The sequence below is a fragment of the Asterias rubens genome, chromosome 10 (assembly GCF_902459465.1).
Source record: "Asterias rubens chromosome 10, eAstRub1.3, whole genome shotgun sequence".
NCBI classification, from domain to species: domain Eukaryota; kingdom Metazoa; phylum Echinodermata; class Asteroidea; order Forcipulatida; family Asteriidae; genus Asterias; species Asterias rubens.
The window spans coordinates 11249961-11271492 of NC_047071.1; positions in this window are offsets into that span (position 1 = coordinate 11249961).

The window sequence follows — 21532 nt, forward strand, 5'->3', positions numbered from 1 at the left end:
ATAACTTAAACCGAACATCGTACGGTCTACGTGTGTGTGGTTCAGAGCGTGTATTTTATACGCCTGGCTCAGTCGAGCCACCGACTCCCCTTTTTTCAGACTCGCCCAATGGGAGGTCGAGGGGGCGTTGACAAGATTTCGAAACTCAAACAGGCGTGTGTATTATTTGGAATGGGAATCACTGCAGTGTGAATTTCCCATCCCAGTAGAGGGATTTTTTTCATATTATATAGCCACGTCTTACTGTATGTCAATACCATGAAACTAAAAACGGAAAGAGATATTGAGATTGATATGTACGGCTGTCCATGCGAGTAGTTAAAGACGCAACATTCGAACCGCGGTACACGTAAACTAGTGTTACAACAATCGTCCTGAGAATTTATACTACACAACCAATTAGTGTAATTATCACTGGCTGTTCACATGTGCATAGGTCCCAGTAAGGACAGTTTTAATTTGCTGGGGTCGTGTATCCGTCCCGGGTTGCCTTCGGGTTGCCTTCAAATGAGGGACTGCTCCTCAAAGGTGTTCCCGATTTTTTTTAAGGATTCCTTTTTTTATGAAATTATTTATAATTTGTTTTATTTTTTTTTCAACCGAAAGGCACTACGACAGTAGCAATTAATTTTTATTTATTTGTTTATTTAATCATTTATTTACCTATTTATTTCAAAATTTATAAACATGATACAGATATCAGCACAACGGCTGTTTTGCATAATGGTCCTGTGTCGTAAAAAACTAAAAGGAGTGTACTCTTAAATCTCCCGGGTCAGAAACACTTTACTGACAAACAAATCACCAAAATTAACGCACACGGCTGTATAACGGAGCATAAAATAGATGTCTCACTGGGGACAACGTTGGTGGTATGTGCTATTATTATTAACCCTGGTCTTTAAAGACAATGGACACTAATGGTAATCACTCAAAATAACACTTAGCATAACAGCTTACCTGGCAACGCAACGAGCAATGTATAGCTGTTGATAGAATAACACATTTTAAGAAACTGCTCCCTCTGAAGTTAAGTAGCTTTTTAAAATAGGTAATTAAAGTCCCACTCAAATAATTAAATACTTCAGCTGAAGCCTCTCATTAAACATATGAAATCACTCCAAGTAATGCAACAAGGGTGTTTTTCTTTCATTATTCTCTTGCAATTTTGATGACCAATGAGCCCAAATTTTCAGAGGTTTGTTATGTTACAAACATCCCACCCAGGGATATACAAACTGAGAAAACTGTTCTTTGATAATAATTACTAAAGGTGCCAAGTGCCTTTAAACAAAATGCACTTGTTTCAATCAAGCTATTACCCACATCCGAACAAGATCGGCAGCCGTATGAACTCTAAATCAAGTCAAGTTGATTCGACAATTTGGAAATTAAGTTGTCACCGATGCTCACCCCGCATTATATTTGAGCGTGAACATCTGTTGGAGGTTGTTTAATCCAGCAGGCGTGGGAAGAAGGTATGCGCTGATGACTTGCCAACATGTGCAAATGCTTAACACCCATTATGTGTATTCCAAATGATATCTCCAATAATAGATTGCGGTTTTTGTTTAGCTCTAGGATGGGATCTGTATTGTACGGTTACTTGTCGACGTTTCGACCGGTAAGCTCTGACTCAACAATTCCTTGCACACTCAACAACACCAATTCCCTGACCCGGTGTGGCGGTTTCAACTTTCCGCCGTGTTCAGTTTTCCGAATGACCAAATACGGTAACATTACGTCATGCGATGCCTGCGCACAGCAAGCGAAAGTAGTCCATATTTAGTGCCGTATTGAGTCATCCGTGTTACTCTCCGGTAGCTGTCATGGCGGCGTCCACGAGTACAACGAGCGGCGAACGCGTGGATCGTATGAGAGAATTTGGTGTGAAGACCAAGCAAATTATCCTGTATTTATACCGAACAAGCGTCAGAGAATCAGAAGAATTTTTTATTATTCTGGTTTAGTTTATTAAATTTATTTATTACCGTTTTTTATTTTATTTTATTTGTTTAGTTATTTTTTTTATTTCACTGAACTACAGTACACGTCACCCGGAAAACTGAACACGCCGGAAAGCTAAAACCGTTCGAACAACGTGTTGAAATGTCCGGCTACGTCACCCGGAAAACTGAACACGGCGGAAGACTGAAACCGCCACACCGGAGTCCGTGTTTTCCAGGGGCTTGACCCACGACCGGGTCAAAATTTACCTGGAAGTTCTGTGTCCCCAGAGGGGGGGGGGGGGGGCATTAACGGATCAGATTTGACCCGAATTCCATTATCTCAAAGGGCTGACCCTTTGCAGGGTCAAAATTAATCTGGATTCATTGTATCCGTCGGTTGATCCATAACCCATTACCGGGCCAGGGTATAAACGGGAAGTTATGTGTCCCAAGGGGCATAATCGGATTATGTCAGTTCGACCCATTTCGGTGCCACTTTGACATATATTTCGTTTAATACTGACCCAGAAATGGGTCACGCTTAAAGAGTTCGTGATCCAGATCAACTCTGACCATACAATTTTTTAGTGGGCTTTCTCATGGGACAATAACAAGTTTGTAATACTAATATTACTAGCAAGTTTTGTGTATATAGCGCATTTCACAATGACCGTCTCAATGCGCTTCACATTAGTGTCCTGGTCGTTGAGCCAATAACATCTCTTTAATCTTTCTCAAATCACTGGGAAACCGTAGCGCTCCAAAGGCTTTTTCATACACACGATCATCCATTTATACCTCTGGGTGAAGAGAGGCAAACGTATCTTGCTCAATGACACAAGTTTCACGACCGGGGCCCGGACTCGAAACCCACACCCCATTGACTTAAAGGCAGTGGACACTATTGGTAATTACTCTAATTATTATCATAGAACCTTTCCTGATAACGAGTAATGAGAATAGGTTGATATTATAAAACATTGTGTGAAACAGCTCCCTCTGTAGTTTTCGAGAAGAAAAAAAAGTAATTTTCCACGAATTTGATTTCGAGACCTCAGATTTATAATTATTTTGAGGTATCGTAATCAACCCACTGAAAACATACAACTTCGGGTGACCATGGTGCAAGAAGGGTGTTTTTTCCTTTCATCAATATCTCGCAACTTCGACGACCGATTGAGCTCAAAATTTCACAGGTTTGTTATTTTACGCATATGTTGAGATTCACCAAGTGAGAAGACTAGTCTTTGACAATTACCGAAGGTGTCCAGTGTTTTTAACCGACATAACTGTAATCCGATGCTCTTAACCACTGGGCCATAACAACTCATGACTCCGAACCTACCTCCTTTCCCCTGCCCCACTCAGACCTGTCTTTATAGGGTTCAGACTACACCATCAATTAGGTCTTACAGTGACTACTGATTTAGAAATGGAGACAGCAGTCTTCTCGTATAGAAAAACACATCTCACTCGAGAAAACATGGACGAACATCAAGTGCAATTAAGTGACAATGGCAGCATTTCAACGTCATCATAGTGTGCGAATTAAGTGCGAACGGTGTGAACAGTATCTTAAATAAAAATACTCATTAAAGTCACTGGACACATTTGGTAATGGTCAAAGACCAGTCTTCCCACTTGGTGTATCTCAATATTTATGCATAAAATAACAAACCATGTGAAAATTTTAGCTCAATTGGTCGTCGAAGTTGCTAGATAATATGAAAGAAAGAGAAAAAACACACACTTGTCACACGAAGTTGTGTGCTTTCAAAAGTTGTGTGATTTCAAAATCTTATTCTGAGGTTTCAAAATCAAATTCGTGGAAAATTACTTCTTTCTCGAAAACTATGTTTGTAATACTTCAGAGGGAGCTGTTTCTCACAATGTTTGATACTATCAACCACTCCCCATCACTCGTTACAAAGTAAGGATTTATGCTCATAATTATCTGGAGTAATGACAACCCACTCGGCACAACTCACTCAAGAAAACACAGACAAAAAACTGCATTTCAGTGACAAAGAGCACAGATAAATTTACTCAAGAGTTTCAGGTAACATCTTATGGTTATACAACTACTCAACATTTCGATTAGTATGCTGTGATCGTCTTAATAGGGAAACCATTTGCACACTAAAAAAAACAAATCCACATAATTCGATATTCACATCTGAAATGGAAGAATGATGAGCACTCCGTCAGGAAAACTGGCGTGACTGCAACCTACAGTAAGTCTGTGCCAGTTTTGTTTAAACAAGTAGGTTGCACAAATTAGTAGCCCACAGGGCAAGTTGTGAAGTGGTGTTTACAAGCTAGCAGACAATGTACGCTGGGCTCGTCTGAAAGGCAATCCCTTCTCTGTTCGATGATTGCGAAGACACAGTGAACTCAAAAGGTGACATTAGCATGAATAAGGATATAGGGTGAGTTTAAAAATGGTTATTCGAAAGGGAAATGAAATTTAAGATTTATTGAAAAAAAAATCCACTTTGGTTCAAGTACTAATAAGCACGAAGGAAAAGGTCAGCCCAAATCTCAATTGGTTTCAAATGATCTAATAATAATAATAATAGAAAAGGTGGCTGCAGGCAATTATAACACAATTAAACGAAGGAGAGTGATGTGTTTCTTTAAAGGCACTGGGACACATTTGGTGGTTGTCAAAGACTAGTTTTCTCACTTGGTATACCAAACTCATGTTATGCATGCAATAACACATCTGTACATTTTTGGACGCATTTGTTAGTTGAAGTTGCAAGAGAATAATGACATTAAAAAAAACACCTATGTTGCACACATTAATTTGTGTGCTTTCAAATGCCTAAAATTGCTTCAGGTCTGAATTCTTTTAATATTTGAGTGAGAAATTACCTATATTATGAAAAAAAACTTTGTAATTCATAGGGAGCCACTTTCCAAAATTTAGTTTACACTACAGACAGCTCTACATAGCTCTTTACCAAGTAAGTTTTAGTACGAACACCAATTTCGAGTGTTAGCATAATAGTGTCCAGTGCCTTTAATGGGTACTGCATGTATGATATTTGCAAGACCTAGCTCTTTTAAACTGTTCACAAAACAACCTGTTTTTTAAGAGTTTCAAAAATCTTAGGGGGAATTTGGGCATTTATATTGTGTACTTCTAAAAGAGGTTATCAAGTGCTCTATTTTGTTTTCCTTGGATATAAACTGTTCCTATAGTTATCAAGCAGACCCTATTGATCAAACCCTCTACCGCGGGGCAGGTAGAAGGCAAACAAGCGATACTCCATAAATATTGTTCTGCCTCTGGCTTCTAGTAGGAGGAGAGCTGGAGAATTTTGCTGAGGTTGGCCACGTAATTGCCAAGTTGTGTTCCTTACTCGGTTTGAAGCCCCGTGACCAATGCAGCGTGGCGAGATCGGGGGCAAGGGCGGGCACGCCCCTCCAACAGGTCAGGCGAGGCAATGGCGAGTGGATCGGCAAGAACAAAGTAACACTACGTGACGTAAGTGTGTGCGACTTAACAGGCAGGGCATAATCAGGAGACAATTCCATAAAGATAATAGATAATATGAAAGAAAGAGAAAAAAACACACACTTGTCACACGAAGTTGTGTGCTTTCAGAGGCTTGATTTCAAAATCTTATTCTGAGGTTTCAAAATCAAATTCGTGGAAAATTACTTCCTTCTCGAAAACTATGTTTGTAATACTTCAGAGGGAGCTGTTTCTCACAATGTTTGATACTATCAACCACTCCCCATCACCCCATAAATATTGTTCTGCCTCTGGCTTCTAGTAGGAGGAGAGCTGGAGAATTTTGCTGAGGTTGGCCACGTAATTGCCAAGTTGTGTTCTTTACTCGGTTTGAAGCCCCGTGACCAATGCAGCGTGGCGAGATCGGGGGCAAGGGCGGGCACGCCCCTCCAACAGGTCAGGCGAGGCAATGGCCAGTGGATCGGCAAGAACAAAGTAACACTACGTGACGTGAGTGTGTGCGACTTAACCGGCAGGGCATAATCAGGAGACAATTCCATAAAGATGCTTAAGCAGAAAATACTGCTTAAGAACACCTACTTAGCAATAATGATCAGCATATCAGTCACAAATTGTGAATGTTAACATGGTAATTTGGCTGGTGATCTTATTCTGGCAAAACAACAAAGAAAAAAACGAAAATGTTAAACTGTAACTGGTAACAAGAAACGTAACTAACTATAACTAGAAACTGCAACTATTAGAAAACCTGCGGGTGCAACCAAGAGTGAATCTGTTTTGACGGAGTGTTGTCTCTGCAAACAGCCAACATTAGAGAGGTTTCGCAGGCGAACAGATACGGATACGTCATCATTATGACGTCATACGCTAGTCGCTATCCGCTGTGTGTAGAAGACACTGATATCCTGCTTGCTACACGTGAATAGGTTACGGATAGCTGCACCATGTTGTCCTTTCTTAATGGCTGAACCTAGTGCGAAACTTCGCTAATATAGATATTCGTACCGTTACCGTCTACCGAGCCACAATAAAGAACATAATAACATTGTAAAGTAGTTTGTATGATCCAGCAGTAAACCTGGGCAAAAGATGCCGGTTCGTTTGACGGATGATGATGGATCTATTGGAGGATTAGCTTATTTTTTGCCTGATGAATCTAACAAAGAAAGACTCCTGCTAGGGTCGAAACGTCAGGCCATTAACTATTTTTTGCAAAAAAAAAAAAAATATATATATATATATTCAGCTATTTCTCAAAGCAGTCTTTGAGATAAGAAATGCCCTTTTACTCTGTGAAATGCAATTTCTCTTTACTGTTTTTCAAGTGCACTGTGAATTTGCCCCGTTCTAACCCGTAATTTTTTGCATTGTGTTTTGATGAGTTTAATGTAACGTCGAATGGGATTTGCCTACGGCTTTACGGGGGTCAGAGACAGGGGTAAGGGGGAGGGAGACAGGGGGGGGGGGTGAACAACTGTTGTATTTGAGGAGGTATCTCCCCTCACATTGTCTTGGACAATACGCTGTAGAGTTATATCACCCGAACTTCCCACAGGGCGCCCGTGGACAAAAATGGCCAACGAAGAGTAGACACATAACGTGTACATGTACTTTAGAGTTTGCCCTCGAAGCTATTCAAGACTTAAAAGGAGGAAATTTTTGGAAAGGTTGGATACACTTTGCTGTTGGGGTGATGGAGATATCATCGGTCTACGTGCAGTCTACAAGTATATTAGGATTACTGTCAGACGTTAGTTACTCACCCTGTAGGCTTTGGTTTTGCATAATGACTCGAACACAAAGATAAACAACGTATTGTACAAGCACAATTTGCTCTCCTAAGGACAAACTGTTTGTGTTGATATTCATCTTCAAAGATCCTCATCTAGATTGAATTTCTACTGATGGGGAAACTATGAGCACAGAGTGCCCCCATCACAAAAAAAGTTACAAGTTAAGTTGTTTCATAACCTGTGATCTACCACATCTACCCAGCATCCCCATCCCCGCACACCAATCAACCCATATACTCGTAAAATTTGAGCTCAATGGTCGTCAAAGTTGCAAAATAATAATGAAAAAAAACCTCACCCTTGTCACACGAAGTTGTGTGCTTCTTGATGGTGGATTTCATTCTAAAACTGAGGTCCGAAATCAAATTCGTTGAAAATTACTTCTTTCTCGAAAACTATGTCACTACAGAGGGAGCCGTTTCCTACAATGTTTTATACTATCAACCTCTCCCCATTACTCATCACTAAGTAAAGTTTTATGCTAATAAGTATTTTGAGTAATATCGATAGTGTCCATGCCTTAAAGAGTCAAAGAGAACCTCGGTCTGTCAAACCACTACCCACTATATGCTAAGTCTTTTACGAGTCGAGATGCATAAGATGCTCTCCAACACACCAACCTTCGCCCGCTTCGAATCTTCTCAAATATTTAAGACGTGTCCAGGGGCCTCAACATTTCTGAAACACACTGACAGTAATGTTTTTCAAATCATCCACGGGAGCGTTCACGAATGGCCTAACGCTTTAAGGTATGATGTTGACTGCAAATTTTGAAACCACCTGCAAAAAATCCTCATGTTCGGCATCTGATGTTGACATTATGTCACAGTTTCGAGCGAACCTTAACTCTTGCTGCGTGTTGTAGTATTAGTTAAAATGATTGGTATCGGTGAGTGAAGCGTTGGTGTGTGTGAGGCGTAGTCTGGTTCCCTAATGACAGGCACTGGTCTTACAGGTCCGTTGATTTCATTGGATAAACTTGCTGTGACGTAAGCCTTCTGTATCTGCGTTATGATTGGATCGAGGTGATTGGATCAGCTTGCACTTTTTTGACCGTCCGCATGCGGCACGTGTGCATAATGTTGTGTTATTCAAGCAGTGTTGTTTTATTGTATGTAGATTAGTTTGTGTATCCTATATGCTGAGATTAGCGAGTCACTGCCTCATATATACTGAGCTGGCAGTGAGCAGGCTGGTGCTTTGGGCCCCTACTCAGGGTCGCTGTTCCCAAGGTAGACCACGAACCACCTATGTGGACACCTTGTGCCGGGGCTCTGGCCTGAGACGGGATAAGCTGCGTAAACCAGCAGTGGGGGACCAACGTGTTTGGAGGGCCATCATCCGTTGGTCCGCATCGACTGAATGAAATGAATGTGTATGTACGTGTGAACCGACCGAGAATCTCCAAAAGGTCATAGAACATGTCAATCAGGCTTGTCTGAGGGTATAATTTTAAGCATTGTACCTTCTTTTGCAAAAAAAATTCAACTTAACTTAAAAGTAAAATGGTATTTTGGTCTACTGGCTGCAGACGAGCAGCGGTTGATAGCACATGTATTTGTACATCAAATTCTGCGTCAGATTGACCCATTTCTAGGTCATTCTGTAACAGATTCCGGACCATTTCTGGCCGGAACTGTTTAAGAGTGTAATGCATCCACTAGAATGTCTTTGTTTCCACAAAGGTGTACTACATTAGTCGGTGAATAATGCACGAACAAGAAGGATGCTAGAGCTCGGTGTCCAATTTGTGTGAAACGGTTTGAAAAAGGTCAACGTATAATGTTGGGGCAGATGTGAATTACATTTGTATACGTCCAAGGACAGATTTCTGAAGCTTTGCGATGGCAATTGCTTGGATCTTAAGAAAAACTTGTACTTCCAAGTACAGCCACGTATACAACTCTTTTGGGAGAAGTGTTAGCGTTGGTTATGAGAAGAGCCGGTGTGGTGGTTTCGACGTTTCGAACACTGCTGGTATTCAGGAGAATGCATTCTCCTGAAGACGGGCATAGTACACTAATCGAAACGTCGAGACCACACCCGTTCTACGCGGAAACAACAGAAGAGTTTTATACGTGGTTATACCCTCTGAAGCAACGTAGCTTTTGAGAAAGAGGTAATTTTCTTACTTCAGTATTAAAAGACTTAAGCAACAAGGTTTGTTTTTGTATTATTCTCTTGCAACTTCGATGGCAAATAGTAGTCAAAATTTTACCACAGATTTGATATTGTAGGCATATGTTGGGACACACCGAGTGGGAATACTGGTCTTTGACATTTATGAAATGTGTCCAGTGCCTTAAACTGCTATGTTTGTTTTTCTTCTCTCATTTCAGTGTCATTCAGCAGAGTCTATATGAGACTGACGACTATGACCTTAAACTAGTTCAGTGAGCAGACACCTGTCAATGGGTGCTTCAATACTCCTTAATGAGTTTCCTTAAAATCCTTAATGAAAGTAGTTCGTATTCTGATGCATAAAAACTGGATACCGAATCAGACAAATGCATATGTTAATAGGTATTTGCTAGGCTGTGTGACAGTATAATACCATCCTATAGCCGGCTGTGCAGTAGTATACGCGGCGAAGAGTGGTAATAACCCAAGTGCTCCGAGCCACAGCTAAATTACAACTTTATTAGCAAGACCATTATATCGACCTGTCGCGTTGACCTGCAATTTGAGCGAAGCTGCTAAGATGTAAAAATCTTCAACCCAATCCAAAGACATCCAGCTAATGATTCCGCTGGTTTTAATCACTACTTCGATGGTCTTACAAAAAATAGTCGTTCCAAAAAATAAGAAAGCATGGAAAAAAGAACTAGGTCATACAGAAAACATTACACAATAATGAGTAGGATAGGTGGCTTTAGCTTTCAAACCAAACCGGACCGTCTTCAGAGGCATAAACAAACATACTAACAAATACATAATGCATTTTTAGCAAAAAGAGGAGCACGAGATTCAGGGAAGGTATCCCATTGGCACTATCGTAACAGCGAACTATACACATTGTATTATCAATGTGTGAGAATGAAGGGGAACGGGTTCGAAATGTGAACATATATAATCAAAAGAGAGATTGTGTGAGTTCTAAAACAAACCGAGACATAATTGGTATTTTCCGGCTGTACGGTTTCCTCTCTGATGAGGTCAACAAGAGTGAGGAAGCGGGCCGGTGATTTCCAAGCCCATCTACGAAGCCTTGGTAAACTTGGCAAGACCTCCCCGGGGGAGGAACTGCCCCCTTGAAAACACCGGCCGCTAAGTCAATACTCGAGCTTCAGTAGGAAAAAAAAAAACGAGACAAAAAAAATGTCCGAACATCGACTAACAAGAGGTGTGTACCGTGTCGGTTTGTGGTTGAGTGTTCCTCTGGGACCAGGCGTTCAAATTATTATTTGGCGGTGGAAGTTGGCTGGAGATTGCCCGGGCTCGTTTTGGAGGATGCGCTGTGAGATGAGTAGGCGTCTCCCATTACACGGATTTTAATTGCAAGACCGGCATGAGGGAGCCGGTTGTTGGAGTGACGGCCCTGTACAATCGGAGCTTTGTGTTTTGTCTTTTCTTTTTTAACTCTCCCTTCTACTTTTTTTTTCAATGGACATGTCAGAGCTGTCTGGCGTGGGTAGACAGCGCGGAAAGTAAATACCCGTAATCCTAAAATGGAGGCGTTACATACAGAGGATTGCTCGCCGATTCATTTGCGATTCCATTTACTGCTGGGGTTCAAACGTGGCACCAGTCTTGACATCTTGGCGGGGGTTGTTAAACTTTACACCATGGGTGTCGGAACAGTAATCAGAATTAATAAAACCGATGTGATATTTTTTGTTTTTCAAAGTGGCTACCCTATCTTCTAGCGTAGTTAATGCCCATTTAAAAACATGCGATGGCCCCATATATCTTTGTTGTGTCATGCTCAGACTGCCAAGTTCCATATATTCAGCAACCAAAGGCACAATTGCGTCACTTACTTGCTTTTGTATTGTTTAATAAATTAAAAACAAAATTTTTATTTTTGCAATAAAGCAGAAAGAACCAAAACGGATTCTTGAGTGCATCATTGTATACATAATAAAGTGTTTCCAAAGTGATTCGTTTAAAAACACGCAATTTTCTATTTCTCTTCGCTATGAAATGTTAACACACAAAATGCATATTATTTATTTTTAGTCAACTGCAAAGAAACACATACCGTTTTTAAACGCATCATCGTGTTCATGTCTGTACGTGATATACGTAATGAGTGATTCGTCAAAGCAATTCGTTCAATATATACGTTTTGTTTCCCATTGCTCTGACATGTATCCGAGCAAAACAACACGGAACAGCTTTGTTTTTGTTCACAAAAACCTAATGTCTAGACTCTTTTACTTTTGCAAACTTTCATCAAAACAAAAACGTATAGACACGTCACGATGTTCAAGTGTTTATGGTAAACATACGTAATGTGTCAACAAACGTAATGTGTTTACCACGCCGTTGGTAGTACACACGTCATGCGTTCAGCGGTGGTTTTACGGTAGGTGTAGAAGTCACCAACATGAATTGTTCGATTGCGAAACATCCGTAATTATTTTGAGGAAATTTCCTCTTATCAAATCAGAAGCCCCATGTAAGATATCGAATTATCGGGCAAAAAGTCACCACTGGAAGGTGAAAACGTGATTAAATCGTGAAAAAAAAAAAAAAAAAAAAAAGTCAACCCACTATATCAAAACAATCGACCAGGGAAATTGTTGCATCCAAAGTGTTACAGGTGCCTTTTGGATCCTTGGCGTGTAACCTTATAATGCCAGTGCTTTTTAAATCAAATAAGTGAACTCAGTGATTTCCGTTCGCTGAGACAAGGGGGTTGTTGTCATCTGTACAACTTATGGATGGTTTAAGCAGATGAAATATCAGTAGAACTTGAAACTTTGGATGGTGGAAATACGATATGGAAAGGTTTGCGGTAACACCATGTAATGACCGTATCTTAATGAGTTTGGGTGGTTCTGATAAAGAACCGTTGGTTTCAACTCGACGTTTCGATCAGTATGCTCGGAATGCTTCTGGAGTATCGTTTTACAGTCTTTTTTTCCGGTCGAACATTCCAAATGATATCTATGTTAATATGAATAATAACAAATTTGTGAAAATTCGGACTCAGTTGGTCATAGAAAAGTAACAGAAAAAATCATTGTTACATTTTTTTAATTTTGAGTTTTCTTTCTTGTTGCGAGATATTAATGAAAGAAAAAACACCCTTGTCACACTATTGTGTGCTTTCAGATGCTTGATTTCGAGACCTCAAATTATTCTAAATCTGAGTATCGAAATCAAATTCATGGAAAATTACTTCTTTCTCGAAAACTACGTCACTTCAGAGGACGCCGTTTCTCACAATGTTTTATACTACCAACCTCTCCCCATTGCTCGTTACCAAGTAAGGTTTTATGCAAACAATTATTTTGAGTAATTACCAATAGTGCCCACTGCCTTTAAACGTATCTGCAGTGAGAGGAGTTGGCGGTTTGTAAATAATATCACATTTTTTAATATCACTGTATTTTTTTTTCAAGCCTATGTATAGGGTGACGGCTGGGATACAATAACATCATTGTGTCTACATTACTTTTTAAATAACAATGGGGAGCGCTGCACAACTCGTCCTTGCTGGCAATTACGTCCAAATTGAAAATCCCAACGGCTGGGGTATGTGGAGCATAAAGGCAATGGTGTTGGATGATAATGGGAAAATGTTGGGATTATTGACTTAGTGCCAGAGAGATTGGGAAAATAACATAAACTGTCTGCTTTGAAGGCTTATAGGCTCCACTACGTTGACGATCTGATAGTGCTATACTAGCAACACTAAAATAACCGATAGTCTTCAATTCCCCCTAAGCCTAAACATGGAATGTGCAACTTTTTTTTCTCTTTTTTTTTTCTTTCGAGTGCAGTTATTCTAATCCGTTTATTCAACAAACGACAACAAACATCACTTAACCCACATTAATAAAGAAGCATAATAAATACTGCTATTACATAGCAAAAACAAACATTAAATACATATACAGGTATATACACAGAAACAAATAAAAACAATTTAGCGTGACGTTTTCACGAAATAAGGAAAAACAAGGGACTTAATTAAAAACAAAATAAAACAAAACAATAAAATGTCACCAAATTTACATCAAAAGTTTAAATGAAAACCCTCAAAAAAAACAGCCATTAAGTAAAGGCAAAATAATTAGAACCTTTTAATTATATTCTGGTGCTGCTATTATAGAACAGGTTACTTATAGACCCAGATGCATCGTCTATATTTTAACCGTTATTAAAACATGTATCAACTAATACATTTTTAAGAAACGTTTTACTTGTTTCCATTTTTAAGACGCAGTGCCGTAATTTATTGTGATATTACATTTTTTAATTTGTATTCTGTTTGAAGATCTTGAAATACTTAAATACTTATATACAACAACAATAAAAAGCACGGAGCGCTTTCTTCCATCGATTCTGCGTAGCAAACAAAATAAACGTCATAGGTCTACACTTTGTGTAGCATTTTGCACTGTTAAAAAAATTATTGAAAAACTTAATTATTTTTGTGCTGAAATGTTCATCTTTGTTACACGATGTAAAGGTCCACTTGCATCTGCATCTCTCCTTCGCCAGGAGTGTCTTAAGACAGACATGGCGCATATAAATGGCCACCATTGTCATTATTTCTACTCTACAGTCGTTGTATTTTCACTGCGAACGAAAGATGTCATTTTCCAACCGTGTTATAACCCTGTTATACTGTCTCCCTTTTGTTCATTATACAAATATTGAAACGAAGGTTAAAAAGAGCAGTATAATGAGCGATGAATGGGTTTAACTAGCGAAGATCATCTAACGTGTAATTGCCCTGGTAGTCTGGCCAGACAATGGGCGCCTGACCGGGTTATATAATAACCGTGAAAGCAGCAGTTATTAGCTGGTATCTGGATATTAATATTATTGGTTTTAATTATGAAAACAGATTATGACACTAATCAGGTCATTACAATTTAATGAAATATGGCATCTGTGTATTTTTGTTATATAGTCACAATAGTACATGAACCCGTATTGAGTTATCGGTGATAAAATGATGGTCCTCATATAAAGAGCTGACCTTCTATTAATCCCTCGTTTGTAAGTGCTTCAAACTGTTGGTTTGGAACAAACTTCGAACTTGAGATCTTCGCCCAACTGTTGATTGTTATTTTGTGTCATAGGCGCCTGCGTTTGAATGTGTACACGTATATAGCCTACCCATCGCCCCCTTCTCCTTGTTTCTCCGAATTGTTTGGTCTCGTCTGTTTTAGTGACGTCCCCATCGGTTTTGTCATATGGCTGAATCACAGTATTATTACCCCATCTTATTAGTAGTTGTTGCGTTGTTTATGGTTTTGCATGCTTCTGTTATACAATATCTTAAATGTAATGTTGTTTACATCATTGCTGAAATTCTAGCAATTTAGCCAGTGGCTAAAGTGTAAACAAACAAATACAAAATACCAAAAGAAACCATTGACAGGTTTACTATACAATGTACACAAAAACACACGGAAGTTTGTAACCAATCCCAAATCACCTTTCCTCCAAATCGAATACGGAACTGTACCCGCTATTTGTTTTTCTTCAGTTACTCCATTTCAACATTCAGCCTGGGTAAGTTGATTACAATCCCTACTCCACACTAACATACAATAGACGAGCATGATCCGGATTTAAAAGAGGAAAGCTATATCGAGTTGTGGCTGATTCAATTACATATCTATTTACCCCATTAACACTGACATGTTCAAAACGCCTGTGCAGCCAACCACAGGAGAGCTCCACAAAACTACAATGCGTGGGCTTTTAATAAATCTCAAAATAAGACTCTTATTTGCTCCAAAAACAAAAAACAAAAAACAGTGTGACGTCACGACTTTGCAAAGCGTATAATGGTTCATTTTTATTTACAAAAAAAAAATCCCTCTTTTGATTGCTTGTTTAAATTTTATATTTTTAAACCTAAAAGGATTGCTTATTTGGGTAGTGATTTTGTTCGCTTTTGGGCAATCCCTATAGGCTTCTGTTTGTTCTTTGTATTTAGGTTTGTCTCTAATGTTTTCGTAATGTTTTTTTTTACACAAATCATGTGATTGTTGCTAAGTGTTTTTGATGTTAAAGACCCTGGACACTACTGGTAATTGTCAAAGACTGGCCTTCACAGTTGGTGTGTCTCAACAGATGCATAAAATAACAAACCTGTGAAAATTCGAGCTCAATCGGTCATCGAACTTGCGAGATAATAAAAACAGAAAAAACACCCTTATCACACGAAGTTGTGTGCGTTTTGATGGTTGATTTCGAGACCTCAAGTTCTGAATCTGATGCCTCGAAATCAAATTCGTGGAAAATTACTTCTTTCTCGAAAACTATGGTGCTTCAGAGGGAGCCGTTTCTCAAAATGTTTTATACCATCAATCTCTCCCCATTACTCGTCACCAAGAAAGGTTTTATGTTAATAATTATTTTGAGTAATTACCAATAGTGTCCACTGCCTTTAAATAAAATAAATAAGTATGTTGTTTGTCCGAAAGGGGATTGAGGCCAAAACAGTTTTCAAATTATTGAAGAAGATCCATGTTGTTGTCTTGAGGTGAGTCTGTATAGTTTAGGCACTGAAGGTTGGTTGGGGAAACTTGTTTTCTGCTCACATAATTGACTGTGGCGTTATAACTCAGTTAAGTACGGCGAGTCTATCAAATTGAGGCAATGCACCAAACAGTATAGACCTGTATTATGGTGCAGCTATCTTGAATTTCTCCCATTGATATCAATTTTACCAAACCGGGGGTGGAGGAAAAAATAGTCTGGTTCCTATTTGCAAAATGGTTGTTACTATTAACATACATTATTGTTATTCGATACGAGAAACATCGACTGGAGGCAGAATGATAAAGGAATAATGGTATGAGATAAGCAAGCAGTTGTGTCGCGAGACTAGATCGTCGTATATAGCATGATGGGTATATATACAACCTTTGGCCCATCCAACATGATTCCATGTTACTGGCTCTCATAACCATGTTATAACCATCGTTAAAGGCAGTGGACACCATTGGTAATTACTCAAAATAATTATTTTCATAAAACATTAATTGGTAACAAGTAATGGGGAGAGGTTGAAAGTATAAAACATTGTGAGAAACATCTCTCTCTCTCTCTCTCTCTCTCTCTCTCTCTCTCTCTCTCTCTCTCTCTCTCTCTCTCTCTCTCTCTCTCTCTCTCTCTCTCTCTCTCTCTCTCTCTTCTCTCTCTCTCTCTCTCTCTCTCTTCTCTCTCTCTCTCTCTCTCTCTCTCTCTCTCTCTCTCTCTCTCCTCTCTCTCTCTCTCTCTCTCTCTCTTCTCTCTCTCTCTCTCTCTCTCTCTCTCTCTCTCTCTCTCTCTCTCTCTCTCTCTCTCTCTCTCTCTCTCTCTCTCTCTCTCTCTCTCTCTCTCTCTCTCTCTCTCTCTCTCTCTCTCTCTCTCTCTCTCTCCTCTCTCTCTCTCTCTCTCTCTCTCTCTCTCTCTCTCTCTCTCTCTCTCTCTCTCTCTCTCTCTCTCTCTCTCTCTCTCTCTCTCTCTCTCTCTCTCTCTCTCTCTCTCTCTCTCTCTCTCTCTCAGATTTAGAATTTGAGGTCTCGAAATCAAGCATCTGAAAGCATCCAACTTTGTATGACCATGGTGCGACAAGTTTTTTTTGTTTTGTTCTTTCAATAATATCTCGCAACTTCGACGACCGATTGAGCTCAAATTTTCACAGGTTTGTTATTTTATGCATATGTTGTGATACACCAACTGTGAAGACTAGTCTTTGACAATTACCAATAGTGTCCAGTGTCTTTAAAGACACAGTATTTGGCAAATACTTGACAAATGAAATTGTGCATTGATAAACTCAAATATCCAATTGGTGATGCTATACCTGAAGTGACGTTTGATACTATAAACCAAAAATATCGAAAGAACAAAAAATATACAAGAGAAACGGAGACTTACAAAGGTTCACTCCCTCAAATTCCTGAGTCTTAAGTTTGGATTTCCCGGACGGCATTAAGTAGAAAGACGTGTTCCACACACAGGTGGGCCATTGGCGCGGTACAAAAGATTTGTAGCGAGAGCCGATGTTTCTTCTCGCCGTAGCTCACGGCAGAATAATGCCCTGGCCTCGCCTGGGGATTTTGGATTGTCTTCATCTTCGAAGGGTGGTCACGTCTATTTCTTTTGTTGTCAATTTCGGGACGGGAGGTTGGTAAGTCAGACGGAGTATAACGAAGAGCGGAGTTATTAAGCTGGCTTATACACTTAGTGTTACCATGGGAACAGAGACGAGGGTTTGTGTATACTCTACCGCGCCCATTATGTTGTAATGAGTAGTATCAAGTACGATCAAATTGTACAACTGTTTAACAGTTTGAAGTAGGTTCGTTTTAACGTTTTACATCAACAACAGCGACGACGACGACGACGACGACTACGAATAAGACGACGTCGACGACGACGACGACGACGACGACGACGACAACAACAACAACAACAACAACAACAACAACAACAACAACAACAACAACAACAACAACAACAACAACAACGGCAGCGGCAGCGACAGCGACAGCGACAGCGACAGCATAAGCGACAGCATAAGCGACAGCATAAGCGACAGCATAAGCGACAGCATAAGCGACAGCATAAGCGACAGCATAAGCGACAGCATAAGTGACAGCGACAGCAACAGCATAAGTGACAGCGACAGCGACAGCATAAGCGACAGCATAAGCGACAGCGACAGCCTCAGCGACAGCGGCAGCGGCAGCGACAGCGACAGAGGCAGCGACACCGGCAGCGACAGCGACAACAACGACAATGATGAAAATAATAACAATAACAACAACAACGACGGCTACGACGACGACGACAACACAAATAACTACAACAACAATAACAACAACGGCAAAGGCGACAATGACGACGACGATGTCAGCACAGGCAACCACAAAAACATTAACAACAACACAGACACAAAAACAACACCAAAACAAACCAAAAAACCCGATACTTACACAACAACGGCAGCAACAACAATGCCATCATTAGAAAAATAACCACAACAACCACATTGTTTGTTGTGATGACATTATCACAATTGTTTCAGGGACAACATTGCGTGCAAACATTGCGTGCATTTGGTGTGTCTGGCATATTATGTAAATAAACATTTGTTAATACAACACGTGTTGAATGACAACAAGAAAATGGCAACAACTGTTCTACGCTTTCACCCGCGAGAAACCAAATGAAACGGTAATGCTTCGTATAAGACTTGTAACGCCTCTTTATGGTTTCCCGCATTGAACTTTAAAGGAACACGTTGCCTTGGATCGGACGAGTTTGTCTATAAAAAGCGTTTGAAACCGTTTGGTATTAAATGCATATGGTTAGAAAGATGTTTTAAAAGTAGAGTATAATGATTTACGCAAGTATCACTCAAAATTGCACGGTTTCCTTTTATGTCGCGAACTAACACGGTCGGCCATTATTTTATGAGAGTAAAAAATCTGACTCCCATAAATGGCCGACCGTGTTATTGGACGAGGTAAAAAGGAAACCACGCAATTTCGAAGCATGTTTGTGTAGATCATTGTATTCTACTTTTACAACATCTTTGTAACCATATGCATGTTATAACAAACGGTTACAGAACGCTTTTCGAAGACCAACTCGACCGATCCGAGGCAACGTGTTCCTTTAAAGCAGTTCCATTTTTTTTTGCTATAAAATTATTTCAGTCATTCTATTTCATGTTGGTCACTTAAGCCAGTCTCTTGCTTTTGGTTTTTGCAAAATTGAATGATCTTGTAAACTTAATGAAATTGAATGAAGCTTATTTGACCCGTGAATGCTGAACCGCCGAAATCAAGTTACTCCATTTGACTGTGTTGTGAATACTGATCTGATTCAACGGGGCATTCTCCCTTTACTGCCACTAGTGAATCCGTTACTCTATATGCATTTTATGATAACGGAGCATTCTACCTACTGCCATTGGTCAATCTGTTACTCTATCTGCTTTTCGTAAAGTCATAAAGACTCACATTTGTCTTAAAGACACTGGACACCTTGCATATGTAAGGCACACAACTTCGTGTGACAAGGGTGTTTTTTTCTCTTATTATAATCTCGCAACTACGACAACCAATTGAGCTCAAACAATATTCACAAGTTTGTTATTTTGTGCATAAATGTTGAGATACACCAAGTGAGAAGACTGGCATTATTTTGACAATATTAAGCACTGGACACCCTCAGTGTTTGTCATAAACCAGTATTCTCACTCGGTGTATCTAGACATGCTTGATAACAAATCTGTGACCATTCTGACTTATTGGTTGTCGATACAGCACGAGAATAATGGAGAAAAAAAAACATGTTGCACAAACTTGTGTGTTTTCAGCAGATGCCTTAGAAAAGCTTTGGGTCTGAAGTGTTTATTACTTGAATGAGAAATTACCTCTTTCTCAAAAAGATATGTTACTTAAGACGGAGCTGTTTATCACAATGTTTTGTGCTATCGACATCCCCCAAGACAATTCTTACTTTCCATGGGGTAGTTTTAGATCATGTATCATTTACAGGCATTAAATCCACCTCCAAAGCCAGTAGATTTCACTTAAAATGATGCTCAGAAGAGTATACCCTTTTCTTTAACAGGCCGGGGATGGATTTCACAAAGAGTTTAGATTAGTCTCGTCTCGAGTTATCACGAGTTATTCGTCCTAATTTATGAATCGCCTTACAGTTTTTATTGAATCCTAACGAGTCTTTTAAGACTTCTTAAGACCATCTTTGAAAAAGAGCTGAGACCATTCTTATCCTGAGTTAGAACGAACGTAGAGCAAGGGGACAGTTTATTTTTTTTCTAACCTTTACAAGGACTAATCCCAAACAGTGTTACCGGACTAGGTGATAAGTTACGACTATCTTTAAGAAATCGAACCCAAGGGGGAAAATCATCAACATAACAACTTTACTAGAGTACATTTTTTAAATATGGTCCATTTTTGGGGGGGATTCGTCCTTGGAGTGCACTTAGCGCATGCCTGACGAGTCGTCTTAGTGACACCCGGAAGCCTGACTAAATCACACGGCATATCATTGTTCGCGGTAAAAGATGGCGTGGCGTAGATACTTCGAGAAGTACACGCCTGATTTGTTTCTCTGACTGGTTGGAGGAGAGTGTGCATTATTTCCTTTGGTACTGGAGTGGGCAGACTGCAAACATTAAGAAAGCCGTGATCCCTTAAAGTGTTGTGTCTGGTGTCGGTTTAGTTTTGAAGTTGGAGGGCTTCGATGCTCAAAAGCCCTCAAGCGTTGATGGTCTTCTTTAATCCGGATTCACTTGCTTTCTAATCCCCCTCCCAATTTGAACTTTTTTTTTTGCAATGGCATTGGTTACTGATTTGAGGACATATATTAAGTGGTACCACGTCTGTTAATAACTGATTAAGTATCATTAGTTCTCTCTATTCGCCAAGGGAATACAAATAACAGGGGGCGGATACAATTTTGTTATATAAATCTTTTTAATGAACAATTAAGGTATTCTTAGTAATGACCTTTGCATGAAAGAAAAAAAGGGAGGAAAAAAAAAAAATCTGTGCACCTGCTTTAACAGGAAGTAAACAATATGCCCTAAGAGTTCGAGCTCACCAATACTAACTCCTATCTAATAATATGAGGTTGATTTTGTTGATCTTCTGGGATTTGTTGCTGTCTCTTTGATTTTTTTCCATTTCTGTTAAAGGCACTGGATATTATTGGTAAATTCTCAATATATTTTTAAGCATAAAAACGTAATTGGTAAGAGCAATGGAAAGTTGTTGATAGGCTTAAAACACACTGTGAGGAACCGATGCTCTGAACTGAGGTAGTTTTTGAGAAAGAGGTTACTTCTCACTTAAAAATTCAAATACTTCATGCCTGAAGCAAGTTTTGTTTTCTCCCTTACTATTCCCTTTCTACGTTGATGACAAATTGAGTCCACTTTTTCTTTATCTTATTTTATGCACAACTTTCAGAGGTGTCTTAAAATGGTTCCTTTTTAAACACAACTCATGTTGTTATTGTCTTTAGAACATTGATTTGGGGTCTTGCGAGGTTTATACAAAATAGTCAACATTTTTAACATATCAGGTATCACATTGCATGCACAAGGCCAAATTATGCGCATATTTACCAAACTGTTATTG